The sequence below is a fragment of the Cydia splendana genome, chromosome 21, assembly GCF_910591565.1.
Source record: "Cydia splendana chromosome 21, ilCydSple1.2, whole genome shotgun sequence".
In the NCBI taxonomy this organism is placed as follows: Eukaryota; Metazoa; Arthropoda; class Insecta; order Lepidoptera; family Tortricidae; genus Cydia; species Cydia splendana.
In genome coordinates this window covers 3,527,750-3,545,892 of record NC_085980.1, presented here as the reverse complement: position 1 = coordinate 3,545,892, position 18,143 = coordinate 3,527,750, and the positions used below count along the sequence as shown (strand labels likewise).

The 18,143-nt window shown below is 37.1% G+C and overlaps 1 protein-coding gene and 1 long non-coding RNA gene across 2 annotated transcripts in view; both read right to left on the bottom strand.

Moving 5' to 3' along the window:
* LOC134801116 (mushroom body large-type Kenyon cell-specific protein 1) overlaps positions 1-18,143 on the bottom strand; it is a 267,604-nt gene that overhangs the window by 235,236 nt on the left and 14,225 nt on the right. The window lies entirely within an intron of this gene.
* Positions 10,435-10,864, bottom strand: LOC134801078 (uncharacterized). Its single transcript, XR_010145628.1, has 3 exons — positions 10,830-10,864; positions 10,662-10,712; positions 10,435-10,488 (listed from the first exon to the last, which is right to left on the bottom strand). It is a non-coding gene; the product is annotated as an uncharacterized LOC134801078 (long non-coding RNA).

The window sequence follows — 18,143 nt, the reverse complement described above, 5'->3', positions numbered from 1 at the left end:
AGCATTAGAAGTACGCGATCTTGAAAACAATGTGCTATATGTGTTTGTGTGTTTCAATGTCTGCATTAGTATGCTATTACGCTTGAAGAACATAGAAAAATACAGGAAACATTTGATATTAACAGTGCCCCCACCGTCCGTCTGTCAGTCTATCTGTCACTTATCTATCCATACTAATTATAAAGGCGAAAGTGTGTCTGTCTGTCCGTCTGTTACCTCTTTACGCTTAAGCCGCTGAACCGATTGAGTTGAAATTTGGTATAGAGATAGTCCAGGGAAGGACGTAGGATAGTTTTAATGTCGAAACTCATCCCTGAAGAGAGTGCAAAGGGGGGTCGAATTGAAAGAGTTAATGAATTGCCTAATAGTTGAAGTAAGCAATGCGCGAATTGAATGATTGCTATTAGCATTATCCAAGCCAAGCGCTATACTTACTTTAGCCGCTGTCACTAATTCCACGCAGACGAAGTCGCGGGCAAAAGCTGGTTATATATATATATATATATGTTTGATGTGTGTATGCATTGAGATAGGTACTAATGTACTTTACTTGCAGGAAGCTTGGTAGCTTGCTTTGTAGAAAAATACAGAAAGCATTCCATATTAACAGCGACTCCTACCGGCCGTCTGTCTGTCTATATATCTATATGTATGTTTGTCTGTATGTATGCATTGCGATGCTAATGTACTTACAGATGTAGAAAAATACAGGAAGAATTCGATAATAACAGCGACCCATCCCGTCCGTCTGTCTATCTATATGAATGTTTGTATGTATGCATCGAGATACTAATGTAGGTACTTGCGGATGGAGAAAAACACAGGAATCATTCGATATTAAGTAATAGTGACCCATCCCGTCCGTCTGACAGGCCCTACTATACTTACATTACCTAGTCGTAGATGATTTTAATGACTGGAATTGTTTTGTGAAGGTCCTAACATTTTAAAGAAATGCATGGTAGTTTGGTTGCATTTTTTATACAACGTCGGTGGCAAACAAGCATACGGGCCCCGCCTGATGGATGTATTTTGTCTCGAAAACCACCTATTTGATGAAGTGGGTCTGATGATGAAGACATAATATATGATATACGTACCCAATATATGAATCTTGCCTTATACATATCATATATCACCTATAAACGAGCAATTCTTGTATATATATTTATTTATTAAAGTGTCATTTTTATTCTAGATTCAGTCCATGAAAAGTCTGCAGCGGATTTGATAGCCCACGCAGTGCACGTGTTATTTTAAAACTCAAACTTCTATGAAATGATTACGTATAAATGACACTTGCACTGCGTGGGCTATCAAATCCGCTGCAGACTATTCTTGGTCCGACTCTATCGCCCCAAATTTTTTGGGCTGTTTTTAGCATGTCGCGTTGCAGAAGAAGTTGTTTAACATCATTTAATTTTACATTTAAGAACATAACGGATCCAATACTTAACTAATTAATTAAGGCTGATATTTGCTTGTAATTTCATACACAATGGAGATCGTCGATTTTGGGCCCGGAGTAAACCATCACGAATATGGTATAGACTATTACAGTAATTATATACGCATTTTATTAATGAAATAAATATAATATTGGGTAAAAATAAAACGGGAATTAGAAATACCTACATAATTAAAAGATATTATATTATTCATTTTCGTAAATCAATGTATTATAATTTATATATAGTAGTATACCCTATAATGGACACGGAACCAGTAATGGGACAAAAAAACACAATTCCTCTAAAATAAGTATGTAAAAGTAGTTTATAAACACTGGATATATTTTTATCATAAATAAGAGTCCTAGAGCTGATTATGTTTTAATTTTTATTAAATTCGGTTATTTTTTAAGAAATGTGCGTCAACCCAAAAGTTGTCGTGCCACTGAAAAAAAATATCACTAAAAATTCTTAACAACTTCGCTAAGAGAGGTGAGTTAATTTATTAAATTTTAATTAATTAATACTTGATGAAAACTAGAATGTGTTTTGTTAATTGCATTTACCACGAGATAAGGTATACAACACGCTATGTTGTGACTCCACAGATGTAAAAAAATAGTGGTATTTGGCCCAATCCCATTATAGGAGCTGTAAAACTGCATACCTCCTATGATGGGACAATTGACATAATGATGCTTGCCATGCCATAATTTCATGTTTTAAACAATACAGAAGTAAAATGTAGTTACGAAATATGTCAACCAGGAGGTATTCTCGGACTTAGGATAAATTAATATCGTTTTTCCAAACTTTTATTTAAGTTGCCTTGTTAGTTAGTGTTTTTCGATTTCCGATTCAGTTGAAATTTTGTGTAAGTACGTAATTAAGTATGCAAATCGGATGATAATGCAATATTATGATAACATGGACTTGATCTGATGATGGAGACAGGAGGTGGCCATGGGAACTTTATGGCAATAAACCCTAACTAATTGTGTTTGGGTATATTAGAAGTGTCTCGATGAATCTAATACAATAATAATTGGCTGTGGAAAGAAAAATACATTCAGCGATAAAAGCTTATACCAAAAATTGATTTTTTTGCCATAACTTATTCCCCATTTCAAAATTTTATACTGATAGAGCAATGTCCATTATAGGGGGCCCATTACTGGATCCACGTCCATTACCGGGGGCCCATTACTGGAGCTTTGGTGTCCATGACTGGAGAAAAAAAGCATAGTTTTAATTTGTTAATTATGTGGAAACTCATTGCAGTATCTTTGATACAACACGCCTAAAACACGAAAGGCTGATAGGACTTTCATCTTTTAACACGCTAAGCGGAAGACCATTTACATGTACAAGGGAAATATCATAAATACTCCAAATTTCCTCTTAAATGTCCCATGACTGGTGCTGTTACTTAATTAACAAAAGCCTTGCAGTCGTCAACATCTTTATTAGCATTGACATAAAGCTCAACTTACACAAACCGTGAGGTTTTTTCACTAAGGAGTTATAAAATCTCATTGCATTAAACTATGTATAACGGTGTATTTATTAACCTTAAATACGATAGGGCTTCTGTCAAATTCAAATAGAATCAGTCAAAATACATAAAGATGCATAAAGATATGTACGTTAAAATTCAACTTTAATTCTAGTAGTTAGAGTTCATAATGTTTTGTCATTATTCTTTATGTGTATCTGGAATATTAAAGAACATTGGCTACTTAGATTGTAATGTGAATAGCAAATATTCATCGTGGCAGTTGTAACTTAGCAACTGTTGTTTCTACGTACTGTCACACAAAAGTAAATGTCGTAAACAGAGATATTATAAGATTATTATCTATTCATTTTAAAGTGTAACCGAATAAAAATAGAGCAAGCATTAAACACGAGGATTATTCAAATAGGGAAATTAGTATCCCAATATTATAACACTGGTGGCTTAAAATTTTAGTAGTGTAGTGCTCGAGGCAATTTTAATTTTGTTCACGACAACCATGTCCGATGACATTATGCAAAGAATCTTGCGATTTGATTCCGCTATCTATGGAGATACCTGCTTAGACAAGGCCTGAAATGATTCAGCTACAAAATGGATGGACCCGTATCATGACATCATTACTCATGTGTTAAATTTAAAGAATATCTGGAGCAAACTGTGTACGGAGTCAAAGCTACAGATCGTGACTCGTAAATAATAACACACTTTCCACACTTGCATTGAAATGTACTACAATTTTGTTTTTGACCATTAATTCGGAAACGACCGCCTAGTCCGAGTTCAATCTTGATTTTTAACCGACTTCGATTTCATAGAAGGAGGAGGTTCTGTATTCGGTTGTGGCTATTTTTTTTTCTATGTACGTTCACCGATTACTCCGACATCCGTAGTCCGATTTGAGTAATTCTTTTTTTGTTTGAAAGGAGCTACCTCCAAGTTGGTCCCATATTAATTTGGTTCTGTTCTGATGATGGGATCCATGAGGACTAGAGGGAACTCCTCAATTTTTAAAGGCAGATGCATGGTGATTTGGGTACTTTCTTAAGCAACTCGAGCATTTTCTCTCGAAAACCACCAATTTGATGAAGTATACCTGATGATGATGATTGTTTTGATGATAATGATGATGATTTTTTAAATGTAGTATGTTCAGCGATTACTCCGGTACCTGTGATCCGATTTGAGTAATTCTTTTTTTGTTTGGAAGGAGTTACCTCCAAGGTGTTTCGGTATTATTTTTGGTTCTGGTCTGATGATGGAATCCATGAGGAATTGAGGGAACTCCTCAATTTTTAAAGGTACGTGTAAAGTGATTTCGGTGTTTTCTGAAGTAACTCAAGCATTTGCTTCCGAAAACCACCAATTTGATGTAGTGCAACTGTAGCCTTACCACGAGTTTGACATTGACATATTCGCTAACGTCTTCGTAACTTACTTTTTATGCATCTCGCTCGCACTAATATGCCAGTACGAGCGAGATGCAAAGAAAGTAAGTTACACCCACGCTAGCGAATATATCAATGTCAAACTTGTGGTAAGCTGGTATTTAAGGCTACTGATCGGGAGTTAGGGTTAGGAGTTAAGGGGTCAGGGATTAAGGGGTCGGGGAATGGCGGTTGAAGGGTTGCTGGTTCAGGGTCGAGGGGTTCCTGGATCAGGGGTTGATGCGCTGTGAGGTTGAGTGATCGGGGGGTTGATGGATTGGGTTAGTGTCTGGAGAAAATTCCTGATTACATATTTATTAAAGTAATAGGTACACGAATTTAGTGTTAAACATGATCTTGTATTTCATTCATGCGTCGCGCTCTTAACAATGCGTTAAAACTAAAAATGGAAAAATTAAAACTTTTTACAAAAAAAGAAAACCGACTTCAAAAATGGTGAAATAAAATTTTATCCTTTTTTAAGTCTATGCGTTACCAACTGATATGTTTGAAGTCGGTGCCAAGGCAAATAGTAACAATACCAGTCAAAAATAATCACTTTTATGTCTATAAATCCCATTAGAACTGTACTAATAATTATTATAAATGTGTAAGTACTCTGTCGCCTTTTCATGGCTAAACAACTGAACCACTTTAGGTGAAATTTGGCAAGAAGGTAAATTCCTTGAATTGTTTTTTATTTTGAAATGTGGACTACATTGGATAAGGGACGGGAAATAACTCAGTCCCAATCCCACACTATGCGTGCTATAGACTGTTCGAGTATTAGAACATACTTAATGACTATTATGATTGTTTAAACTGAGTATTAATAGTTGTAATTTTAGTTTTTTGCATTCCATCGTGAAATATGTGTTACCTATGTATAATATTGTCTGACCATCTTCTGTACCATATTTCATGCAAAATAAAGTTATTTGTATTTGTAAGAAATGCTCTTTAAAAAATACGACGGCAAAAAATGCATTGGATTTACACTAATGTGCTGACAAACATGGTACGGACTGCGCCAAGAAGGTTTGATCGTGTGTTCTGAGGTGCGTTCTTAGGTCAGTCGACGTCAAAGATATGTTTACACTTTTGCACCTCCCTCTCCTCTCTCCTCCTTTGTAATAAGGCGTTAAGTGTAAACATATTTTTAACGTCGACTGTACCTACAGAAAGTACGTTCATTGTCGTCGTGTAAGGCCAAGCGCGCACCACGACTTTTTGTCGCGCGATAATTTAGTCGCAGAAATGTAACGTATGTGTTTATATGGCAGTGCGCGCATATGCGACAAAAAAATCACGGCGATTTTAAAATTGTGATTTGTCACATTTTCCGCGACTGCTCGCGACGCGATTGTCGCAAAGTGAATTGCAGCATAAGGAGTTGTATGGCACTGCGCGCACTGCGATAATAAAATCGCACCCCGGACCTCAGTCGGCACTTCGCTCTCCAAGCCTCAACATGTCGGAACCTGCTTCTCCGATGGAGTCTGAAGATGAGACGCTAGATGTTGACCATTTAATTATGGAAATAGAAGGAGATCACCTTTGTGGTATAAATACTCAAAGTTATACGGCGATAGCATATTAAAGACACGTTTCATGACAAACGACTGGTACGAAATCCATGTTGAGAATGAACAAATCGTCGACTTTTTCATCGCAGTGCGCGCAGTTAATTTTCTGCGATATATTACAGCGCGATTCTAAAATCGTGTCGCAAAAATTAAAATCGTGGTGCGCGCTTGGTCTAAGGCAATCCAACGTACATCCTTATCGAATCTCAACAAAATCATGGTATGCTTCAAAATTTGGCACGGCACCGACTTCAAACATATCAGTTGGTAACGCATAGACTTAAAAAACCGGGCAAGTACGAGTCGGACTCGCGCACGAAGGGTTCCGTACCATAATGCAAAAAACTGCAAAAAAAAAGGTCACCCATCCAAGTACTGACCCCGCCCGACGTTGCTTAACTTCGGTCAAAAATCACGTTTGTTGTATGGGAGCCCCACTTAAATCTTTATTTTATTCTGTTTTTAGTATTTGTTGTTATAGCGGCAACAGAAATACATCATCTGTGAAAATTTCAACTGTCTAGCTATCACGGTTCGTGAGATACAGCCTGGTGACAGACGGACGGACGGACGGACAGACGGACGGACGGACGGACAGCGGAGTCTTAGTAATAGGGTCCCGTTTTACCCTTTGGGTACGGAACCCTAAAAAGGATAAAATTTTATTTCACCATTTTTGAAGTCGGTTTTCATTTTTTTGTAAAAAGTTTTAATTAAGAGGTTGTTTTGTGAAATAAATGGTATGTTAGATCCCTTTTAATTTTAACACAAATTGTAAAATGACTCTCTGACAAAAACTATTGCAAGTAGGTTATTTATTTTATTTTAAATAAACTATTCTAAAATAAAATAAAACTAAACTAAAATACATCTAAAAAAGGCATGAGGCTCTGGCCGCGTTACCCCGCTGAACTGCCAGACTGAAGCGTTAAGCGAGGTAACTGCCAGCGGGCTCAGCACGGTTCCATTTTTATCGACTATCACTATGCGCGTCCCTTTCGCACTTACATACTTGTTAGAACGTGACAGGCATGGGATAAAAACGCGACCGTGCTAAGCCGCCTGGTCATGTTATTTTTATTTATTGTTTTTTTACTTGTTTTTTGTACCATATATATGATTAAATGGAGTTGAAGTAAAGCTTTTAAATAAATTGTTAACGCAATAGAGTATTCTTCGGTGTATAATGTTTTATTTAACCTGTTCGCTTTACCTACATTTTGTGCCCTATATGCCACGACTTGATACTTATGTAAAGCCCCCTCCAGACTATGCGCGTGAATCACGGGCGAAGCCGCGAACGCAAGTGTGGAGTCGATTTTCGCAGACAGCGAAATCGACTCCACACTCGCGTTCGCGGCTTCGCCCGCGATTCACGCGCATAGTCTGGAGGGGGCTTTACATATATGGGTTGTTTATTGGTTGTTTACGTGCATTTTGTTGCTTGGCGTTGATTACAATTTTCAAGGTAACATGAATAAGGGCATTAGTAACCGTCTACCTAGTCCTAAAAACAAGTATTATAGAAATATGTATGTAGAGAAGATAAGGTAATAATAATATACTCGGTCAAACAAATCTTATCAGTAGAAAAAGGCGCGAAATTCAAATTTTCTATGGGACGATAACCCTTCGCGCCTACAATTTTTAAATTTGCCGCCTTTTTCTACTAACAAGATTTGCTTGACCGATTATAATACGAAGTTCGAACTTTCAATAGGAGAAGCAGAGACAGCGCTATTATCATTTGTCCTTATCTTAGTCTCAGGTTTCATACTCTCAACACTCAGATACAGCTTGGCAAAAAAGATTAGAAATTAAAAAGTGGCAACACTGGAGTGTCGTCCCTTTCAAACCAATTTATGTAAGAAAACGGGACGACACTACAGTGTTGCCACTTTTGAATTTCTAATACTCTTTTTTGCCAAGCTGTAGTTCGGTTACCAATAACTCGCTACTATTAAGCTAAAAACCTTTTTCCTGTTTTCATAGTTTTAAAACGAAACGATATAAAAATAGGTTATATATTCATTTACACGACTAATTGAATTAATTGCCATCTATCGACGCTTCAATCATTACGATGACATTTTCAAATTTACTGCCATCTTTCGATACAGACCTAAAACATTAAGAATGCCTTGTGACTAAATTGAACCCATGTTCTTTCACTGAAATGTGTTAAGTATCACCTAGGTCGCCATCTAGTCGAGAATAGGCTAAAGGTACTAGCGCCATCTGAGCGAGTGTCAATTTTACTTGTAATTTACGAGGCACGTTTGTTTCTTAAACTTTCCACATCTTATACGGAGTTATATATATCTTTGATTTATTCTAATTAAAGCTGTCGACCGGCTAATAGAAATTTATTATTTTTAGCTTTTGTTCATTCATTCGAGAACATTTTCACGTTTAGTGATTGGTAACTGATTGGTAAGTAATATGAAAAAAACCGGCCAAGTGCGAGTACGACTCGCGCACGAAGGGCTCCGTACCATTACGCAAATAACGGTAAAAAAATCACGTTTGTTGTGTGGGAGCCCCAGTTAAATACTTATTTTAATCTGTTTTTAGTATTTGTTGTTATAGCGGCAACAAAAATACATCATCTGTGTAAATTTCAACTGTCTCGCTATGTTCATGAGATACAGCCTGGTGACAGACAGACAGACGCACAGTGGAGTTTCAGTAATAGGGGTCTCGTTTTTACCCTTTGGGTACGGAACCATAATAATGAAATATTATCGCATTGGACGGGCTTAAATCACTAAATAAAGGGCCCCTTGTTGCAAGCACACGTTTTTGCCAATATTTGATACGCCAACGATCCGTTGCAGGCCTAGCACATGATTGGCGTGACAGTATCTCGTGGCGAAATGGATTACCCGTCTTTTTCTTACTATGTTAATGTACAGATACTGACGCGCCGATCATGTGCTAGCCCGGCTGCATCCGAACGCAGCGGTGTGAATATCAAAAATGTCCGCCACGCGCGCCTATCGCCGAATCACAGACACAACAACGCCGAGACGCAGGATGTACCGACAGCAGCTACAGCATTTGATTTCATTTATTGAATAATAATAAATTACTAAAGTATTTTGTATTGTTTTTGTATTTTATTTTTATACCTATTCATATTATAAAAAATCCTAAGTACAGTATGTATCTTTAGGTATTTAATTAAACAAAATCTACACTCAGTTGGCTCTTTAAGCCAGTTGAGGGTAGATGGAAACATTACATGATCAAATAATGTAGGTTAAAGTCAGGTCGTTCTGTGACTGATCCAGGCGGTTTTGTATTTGGTTGGTTAACTACCCGAAAATGTACAAATTGTTTGTTCACTTTTATTTAAATACCTTATAATACACTAAATACAATAAATAAAGCATAATATAAAGTATGCTATGTCAATCTACACGAATTCATATTATTTTATATAACAGTAATATAATTTACCAAATTTAGAATTAAAATGTCAAATAAATGCACTTTGTGCTTCCAAGCAATGAAATATGTACATAAATTATATAAATATTTAGGGGCAATCTTACACACCTAGCCCCAAACTAACTAAACTTGTACTACGGGTACTAGGCCACGATATCCATACTTAAAAATAGTTCTTAGATACATACCAACAAACAAACAACATCCAACAACAAATATTCGTGATAGCACACACAAATACATAGATGCCGTTACTGGGATTCGAACCCGGGAATCCTGCTTCGTAGGCAGGGTCACTATATCGACTAGACCAGAAGGCCGTTAATTATATAATCTAAAGGGACCCACTGATTAACAGTCCGCCGGACGGTATCGGCCTGTCAGTTGTTCGGAACTGTCAAAATTTTGTTCTAACTGACAGGCCGATACCGTCCGGCGGACTGTAAATCAGTGGGCCCCTTTATATCCTTTAAACGAGCAATTCTTGTACATATATTTATTTATAAATATATATATTTCGGGAATCTCGGAAACGGCTCTAACGATTCCGAAGAGATTTGCTATATGGGGGTTTCCGGGGGCGGAAAATCGATCTATCTATGTCTTATATCTGGGAAAACGCACATTTTTGAGTTTTTATATGTTTTCCGAGCAAAGCTCGGTCTCCCAGATATAAATAAATAAATAAATATTGGGGACATCTTACACAGATCAACCTAGCCCCAAACTAAGCAAAGCTTGTACTATGGGTGCTAGGCGACGATATACATACTTATATAGATAAATACATACTTATATACATAGAAAACACCCATGACTCAGGTACAAATATTAGTGTTCATCACACAAATAAATGCCCTTACTGGGATTCGAACCCAGGACCATCGGCTTCGCAGGCAGGGTCACTACCCACTAGGCCAGACCGGTCGTCATATTATTTATTATATATAAAATAAATGCTGCATTAAATACTATTTTTGAATTTTCCAGTTTTCTGCTGATGCCGACGCTCCCCTCGCCGCCGGATGGCGTCTCTGTCGAATCTGCCAGAGCCTCTACCATCAGTTTTAACATTGACATAACGCTCACGTCTACGTAATTTACTTTCTGTACATCTCGCTTGCACTATTGCTCGCATATGCGAGTACGAGCGAGATGCATAGAAAGTAAGTTACGTAAACGTGAGCGTTATGTCAATGTCAAAACTGGTGGTAGCCGTACAGATTACACCGAACGGAGCCGTTACACTTTCAGCCGATTTGGCTTCGGCGTTTGTGCGCTTAACTGTACTATGCTTCGATATGCGCTTAAATGTACAGTCGACGTCAAAGATATGTTTACACTTTTGCACTTCACTCCTTTGTATTAAGGCGAAAAATGTAAATATATCTTTGACGTCGACTGTACCTTGCTTGGATATGATTCCGAGATTTTATGTTGTCGAAATGTTAAGCCTGAACTTTTTTTTTATCAAAATCAAATCAAATCAAATATCATTTATTATCAGGCAACTAAGGCCCATATATCGCCATTTATATCGCGTCGGTGGCAAACAAGCATACGGCCCCTGTAAGGTAAGCAGTCACCTGCAACTCCACTATATATATGTACCTTCTTCTAGTAGCCACAACACAAGGGACTAAGTCCCACAGTAAGCTAGGTGTTAAATTGTCCTATAATATTGATTTATTATTTACCTATTATTAAGTACAAAATTAGGTACCTAGATTTTGTTGAAAAGTCTGTGGCCATTTTTTTATTTACAATTTCTGCTCAACTACCCCGCCAACCGTTTTTCCTGTCGCTGTTAATATCTCAAAACGGCCATCAAACGAAAAATCTAGAGCAGCCTTTCTTTCAGCCCCATTTTGGGGCTCTCAGGCCCTCCAGCCAGCCTGAAAATTGCACTATCCGTAATTACGCTGAATTTCGAGGGAATTTCGCTGAAAACCCGGGCCCTTCGGGGTAATTATGCCACTGAAAATGTCGTAAATGTAAAAAGGTAGGTCAAGTTGGTTGCATTTAGAGTTTTTGGTAAGTACATATATGAGAAAAAGTTAAAGTTTAATTTGTCAGGAAAATTTGGTGCTAAGTGCTAAATAAACAATTTTTAAATTTGCCGTTTTTTACTGAAAAAAATTAGATAGACATTGAATGATGTGCATTAGGGTAACTATCAGCCGTTTTCGAACAATGAGATACGTCAAATACTAGATATTGAAACGATATGGATCGGATATGTCAGTGTCAAACAAGTGTCAAAAGTGACGTTTTTGTTTGAAGAAACGTCAATTTTGACACTTGTTATATGTTATATCCTATCCATATCGTTTCAATATCTAGTATTTGACGTATCTCATTGCTCGAATACGGCTGTATAGCGTAATTGTAGTGAGTTAAGGGACTACTAGTGGCCCATGAAAAGTTTTGGAATAAGGGATTTATAGCCGGTCAAACAAGTTTGTCAGGAGTAACCATGGTTACCAGTACAATTTGAAACTGGGTTAACGGTTTAACCACTTAACCCTGGTTTAGTGATATGGTGCAAGTTGCCCTTAGACTAAGTCCGTTCAAAAAATGAGCCCAGGCCCCAATTTCACCATGGTGACAGGTGCGACAATTGTAAAATCACTGATTTAGAAGAATTGTAGGTAATTCTTGACAGGTAATGAGTTATATGTCGGAATTTCGTGACAATTGTAGTGTTTCTTGTGACAATTGTCATAAACTTAGCAAGAGAAATATCTGTTTTATTCCGATATAATAAAGTTTTTTTTTAATAATACAATGATGGTGGCAAACAGGAATACGGCCCGCCCGATGGTAAGCGGTAACCGTAGCCCATGGATGCCTGTGACGTCAGCAACAGTGATGTTTTACAATTGTCGCACCTGTCACCGTGGTGAAATTGGAGCCTGGAATACACCGTAGTTGTACCTATATGTAGGTACCTATTGTATTGTACTCGTATAATATCAGTGTCAACTATCCAAACATCTCACTCATTCCCTACAACTTTACATTTGCCGCTCAAAAACAACACATTACACAAAAATAGAACTCAAAACAAAGCGCCTTAGAACATCCACGTCAACGGTATCGTTTTGAAAACTGTAAAACGTAAGTTTGCGTTCGCCGAAAGCGTTCTGAATTCAAACAACGGGTCGTGTGTCCTTCTCCGGAATGGCGCGGAAATTTTTGTTATCTTTTCGTGTTCCCCGAACGGATTTTAAATTGAGAACGCGAATGCGTGGCCGTTAAGATGGCGCTGAAATTTTTATTCCGCGAGTGCTCATCTAGAGTCCGACCAAAAAAAGTCTGCAGCGGATTTAATAGCCCACGCAGTGCAAGTGTTATTTATACATACTTCATTACACTTGCACTGCGTGGGCTATCAAAATTGCTGCAGACTTTTCTTGGTCTAACTCTAGTCATTAAACCTACTTTAAAATATAGGTAGGTATCCATAAACTACTTATTCTTATATGTTATATTGTACTTAGAACTATGTAATTGCAAGTTATTTATTGAACTTAACCTAATTTTAGATGACAAATTTGCATGCCTAAAAGTAGAAGCTTGAGCGTTGCGAGGGTTCCAAGGCTACCGAATGAAACACAATTTTTCACCACACCAACGCGAGGGCGAAAAAAAACTATTGATTTTGTGATTTGAGTTTTATTTAGTGGTACCTAATTGTAAAATATTTTATCTGGACTACAGTCCTCTAGCATATCCATCTGTCAACTTTACTTCAAGTTCCGCCTCCAGGGGAGAGGGAGAGAAATTAGGATTAGAAATTAGCCGCTTACTGACACAGACCGAATTCCACGCGGGCAGAGCCGCGGGCACAGCTAGTTGTATGATACAATAGAACAGGGGTCACCAATTAGTTTCTTCAGGGGTCCAATTTTTTTAAATAATATGACCATCGCGGTCCGTTTCTACTTCAGTTTATTAAATAAGTATTAAAATAATATAGGTCGTCGGTCCGGATTCGGACCGCGGTCCGCCATTTGGTGACCACTGCAATAGCAAATGCGAACGCTTTGACGGTGACAGACGGTTTGGTGCAACCAAACCTTAGCCTAGTTCCGATTTAACGATTGTGAAAATATAGCTACACCCTTACATGTTGTAATAGTTAACTATTTGAACATTTTATTTCCTTTAATATTAAATATATTTTAGGTGACACATTTGAATATTACTTAGATTGCCCGAGTCATAAATTATAATAGGCCATGTATACCTATATTTATTTTTATACGAACAGTATTTTCCAAATTTATTAGTGATTACTTGCATAAATACTAACTTTATCTTTGTGATATTTTAAAATACCTAAGTATATACACTTAGGTATTACATTAATTATTATTCAAAATCATCAGTTAAAAAGATTCCAGAGCCAACATAAGTTCGTGCATAAGAAACAACTCAACATTTACATTAACCTACCACCAAGCAACCTATTATTTATTATTTAGCGACCTTCACCAAGGAGGAGTTTTGGACGAAAGGTGTCAAGTTTCGGCGGTTCCGCGGCCGGCTCCCTGACACTGCGGGGTTGCGTAATGCATCGCAACTTCGCAACCATAATGGATATGTAGTGTTTAGTTTTTTAAAGTTTAGTTATAAAATATATTTTTATATAATATGTATGCTAGTTTTAAGGTATTTATGTATGGGCCATTAGTTGCCTGAAATAAAGATTTTCATTTCAGTAATAAAATTACTTTGTACTCCTGTCTCGAATGATAAAGAGAGCCTTTACGAGCAGATGTGGTGAAAAACTAATAATTTATGGTTGTTTAACACTCTATCAAAAACAAGTACAGTCGCCTGCAATAATATTACTCTCCGAAGGACGCAAACATATCAGGTATGTGACACGCTCTTATGTCTGCAGAAATAAGATCCTGTCAGATATTTCTGCGGCCTCTAGAGTGAAGAATGAACTACTCTTATATATAGTTATAAATGCAGAAACATCCAATTTCATAAATTAAAAGAAACTGAAAGCAACTTAAAACACGTATTTTACCATAACAGACCGTACTTATTACATATTTGATATGCTGTTTAACCGTAACAGGGCAGTAATGCTAATGACTAACTAAAACACAATTAACCTATATAACTAACCTAAAGGTTTACTAAGTATTTTATTATTTATTATATCGCTCATAAATTTTCTCAGGTTTTACAGTTTAAATTAGTAAACATGAAAAGCTAGCGAACATTCGGATTATAATTTAATAGTTATCAACCCAGCGATTTCTCGCACGAATTTCACCCGGACCCATAACGAGTTAGACTTGTCGAATTGAACTCGATTCAGAATACGAATTATGTGTTTTGTCAGACGATTTTGGTTCATTCAAGCATTCATTGAACAGCGCACGGGGGTACAGACTCTGTACCCCCGTGCGCTGTTCAAAATCCCATACAAAATGAGACTTACCTAACGCAATTGCGGACGTCACGGCACTCATACGTCACGCTATCGAAAAAAAATTACACTAAGGCTCCGTCTAGTTAAGTAAATATTTCGTTTTAAATATTAAAAACAAAAGTAGAGTCGCGGTAATTGCATAGTTTCATTTAATACTGAAAATCCGACGAATCAGGAATCCGACGAAACAGGAATACGACGAATCAGGAAATAACGCGTAGGTGTGATTTTGAATTGAGAAAATAAAATTAAAATATAGGTATATTATGACTGAAATTGTCTTATAAATAATAAAAATTAATAGGTATTATTTTTTTTAATTCAACCCCAAGTGGGTAAAAATCGGGTTGAAAGTTTTTAGTTTTTTTATATTAAGTCGGTGGCAAACATACTTACATACGGCTCGCTTGATGGTAAAGGCTGCTCCAAATCAAAATAATCCAAGTCAAGTCGCGAGCGTGGGCTAGTAAATAAACAAAGCGCCATCTTAGGTGCCCCGCGTCGCATTGCCAACATAATCGGCAGGTGATAAGCGCGCATTGTTTTATAATACGTTTCAATTTGCGACGTCCGAACGTGACCAATTGCTTTTCGAAAATAGAATGTTTAAAGTTCAATAAAATTCGAAATTGGAAAGTTTTTTGGAAATGGAACGCACGCTCATCTGAAGATTAGTATAGACGCACCTGTTTCTTAAACCACTCACATGCTTGATATTTTTCAGTGACCTCTATTATTATAATAAAATAAGGGTGACAGCTGGTAGCTACAGTTACCAAAAGCAAGTGAGTGGTTAAGCATAAAAGCGACCTTTGACTGCTGTACTCGTGTAAGTATATCTTTTTTTTTTCCAGTTAACGTTACAAGTGTTGTAACCACAGGATATTCTTTTACAGTAAAGGTTTAAAATCTTAATGTTAAAGCCTAAGATGAATGGTGGTCTCCATACTAGGCAAAGCCTGTATCTATGTTAATGTTACCAGTTTAAATATACCTACTTAAATATAACAAATTTCACTTTTCTTTTTATATATACCTATGCATGTATATTATACTATGTATCTATTTAAACTGCGTAAGCATAAGGGTGCACAAAATATAAGTGTTTTAATATTAAGCTTTCAGGGTCATTCTCAAAAAAATATGTCGGTCTAATCGCCGCGACCCATACCAAAATTATGTATGAAAAGAGTCGTGGCAATTAGACGCAACCGCAGATATTTTCAGAGAATGACCCTTCAATAACAACATCACAGCCATGCCAATCGTTCGAGAAATACTTTAAAATATGGGCCCGATTCGGATTTTGAAATAGACATCTACCTATTAGACATCTTTTAGACATCACCAAGATGATAACGATATGTTTAAGATCTAACCAGTCAAATTTGACATTTGCGCGATTCTGGAGATACTGTTGTACGATTTCCACAGGATATGACTTAGAGATCCAATTCACATCTAATAGATATCTTACTCTATCTAACGTAAAAGTGACATTGGTTGCCCGAATTGCGCTGCAAAAGAGAACTAGTTGATATCTAAACTATAACGTATCTAGAATGGATCTAGTACGTGTCGTCTCTTGTGCATATCTTGAAGTTCGAATACGGCAGTATATTTCATGTGAACGATTTTACTCTTGCCATACGAGTGAATTGTGAAAAATTTGTACATAGTTACCTAAGCATCTGTAATTAGTCTAAAGTTAGTTGATTCCATTGTGTTACCACAGTTAAGCCATTTCTATTTAAGTTAGATGCATGAAAGTGTGTTAGCGTATGCTATAGACTTATATGTGTACGAATTAAGTACAATAAATACAATACAATAATTTACATAGTTAATTTTTTTAACACAAATTTATGAATCAATTAAGTTAAGACTAATCACAGCTTCTTAACAGCGCTTAATTACGTACAATTTTTTTGCAATTCACTCATACGAATAAATAGGGAAGAATCAAGGACATCCAGTTTTTACCAGTTTGTGAGCTGCTCGTACTGCTCTTAATTACTAATTAATTAAAATAAAAAGTTCAATAGTGATCGATTTAATGATTATCTTTTGTGAAATTACTAGTCGTTAAGTTTTATGCACTTTTTTGTACAAGTACCCTCACCATGAGTTTTACGCGGCTCAAGCGCAGTGCATCTCACTTGCTCCAGTGTCAGTACGAGGGAGATTAATTGTGAGTTAATTTACGCAGTCGCTAACAAATGTCAGTGTCAAACTCGTGGTAAGGATACAGGGCGGATCAACTATTTTTATTGTTATTCTGTCCCGTCAGTCAGGGGACAATAGGAGCATAGTTTATTTTGTCGTACTACGTTCTACTAATATGCTAAGCAGATGACCCATTATGGTAAGGGCTTATCACAGACAAAACATCCTCCAGACTGAGCATAGTCGCGCTACCCCCTCTGCCACGCATACGGTAATTTTACTCCATGTTCGAGTCGAAAGTGTCTTTGTGTTACGTCCGTGTCTTTGAACGGACCAATCACGGCACGGGATGTCGCCTGCTCACCTCGTCCTGCGCACCCCCGCATTTTTGCGGGGGTGCGCATTTTTGGCATCATCGGTTGCATGAAATAATTGCTCTAAACTCGGTCTAGAGGATTCTTAGTCTATGGGGCTTATAATAAATTGCGAAAAAATGGATATTAGGTTATTTTAAATACCATAAAACCTCACGATGTTTTTCCTTCACCGAAAAGCTAGTGGTAAATATCAAATGATATTTCGTACATAAAAATAAATAAATAAGAAATTCAAAGGTAAGTATATGTGAAGTCCCGAATCCGCATTTGGGCTAGCGTGGGGACTATAGCCCAGCAAGCCCTCTGGCGCATGAGAGGAGGCCTGTGCCCAGCTAGCAGTGGGACGTATATAGGCTGAGTTATTATTGTTATTATACCATAAAACGAGGGTTTTAACAGTGACCCAGGGGACCGTAACCATAGCAACAAGTGTCACTCTTCACCTGTAGGTATATATTGTTTTGTATAAGTACAGTACATATATTGTTTTTATTACATCATATAAGAGCAGGTTTATTTATTTATTTTATTTAACCTTAATTGCACAAAAGAAAACCTTACAAAAGGCGGACTTAATGTCATAAGGCATTCTCTACCAGTCAACCGTTTGGCAAAGCAGCGAGATTGTGGGCGGCAGGTTGGTACAGTCGACGTCAAAGATATGTTTACATATTTCGCCTTATTACAAAGAAGTAAGGTGCAAAAATGT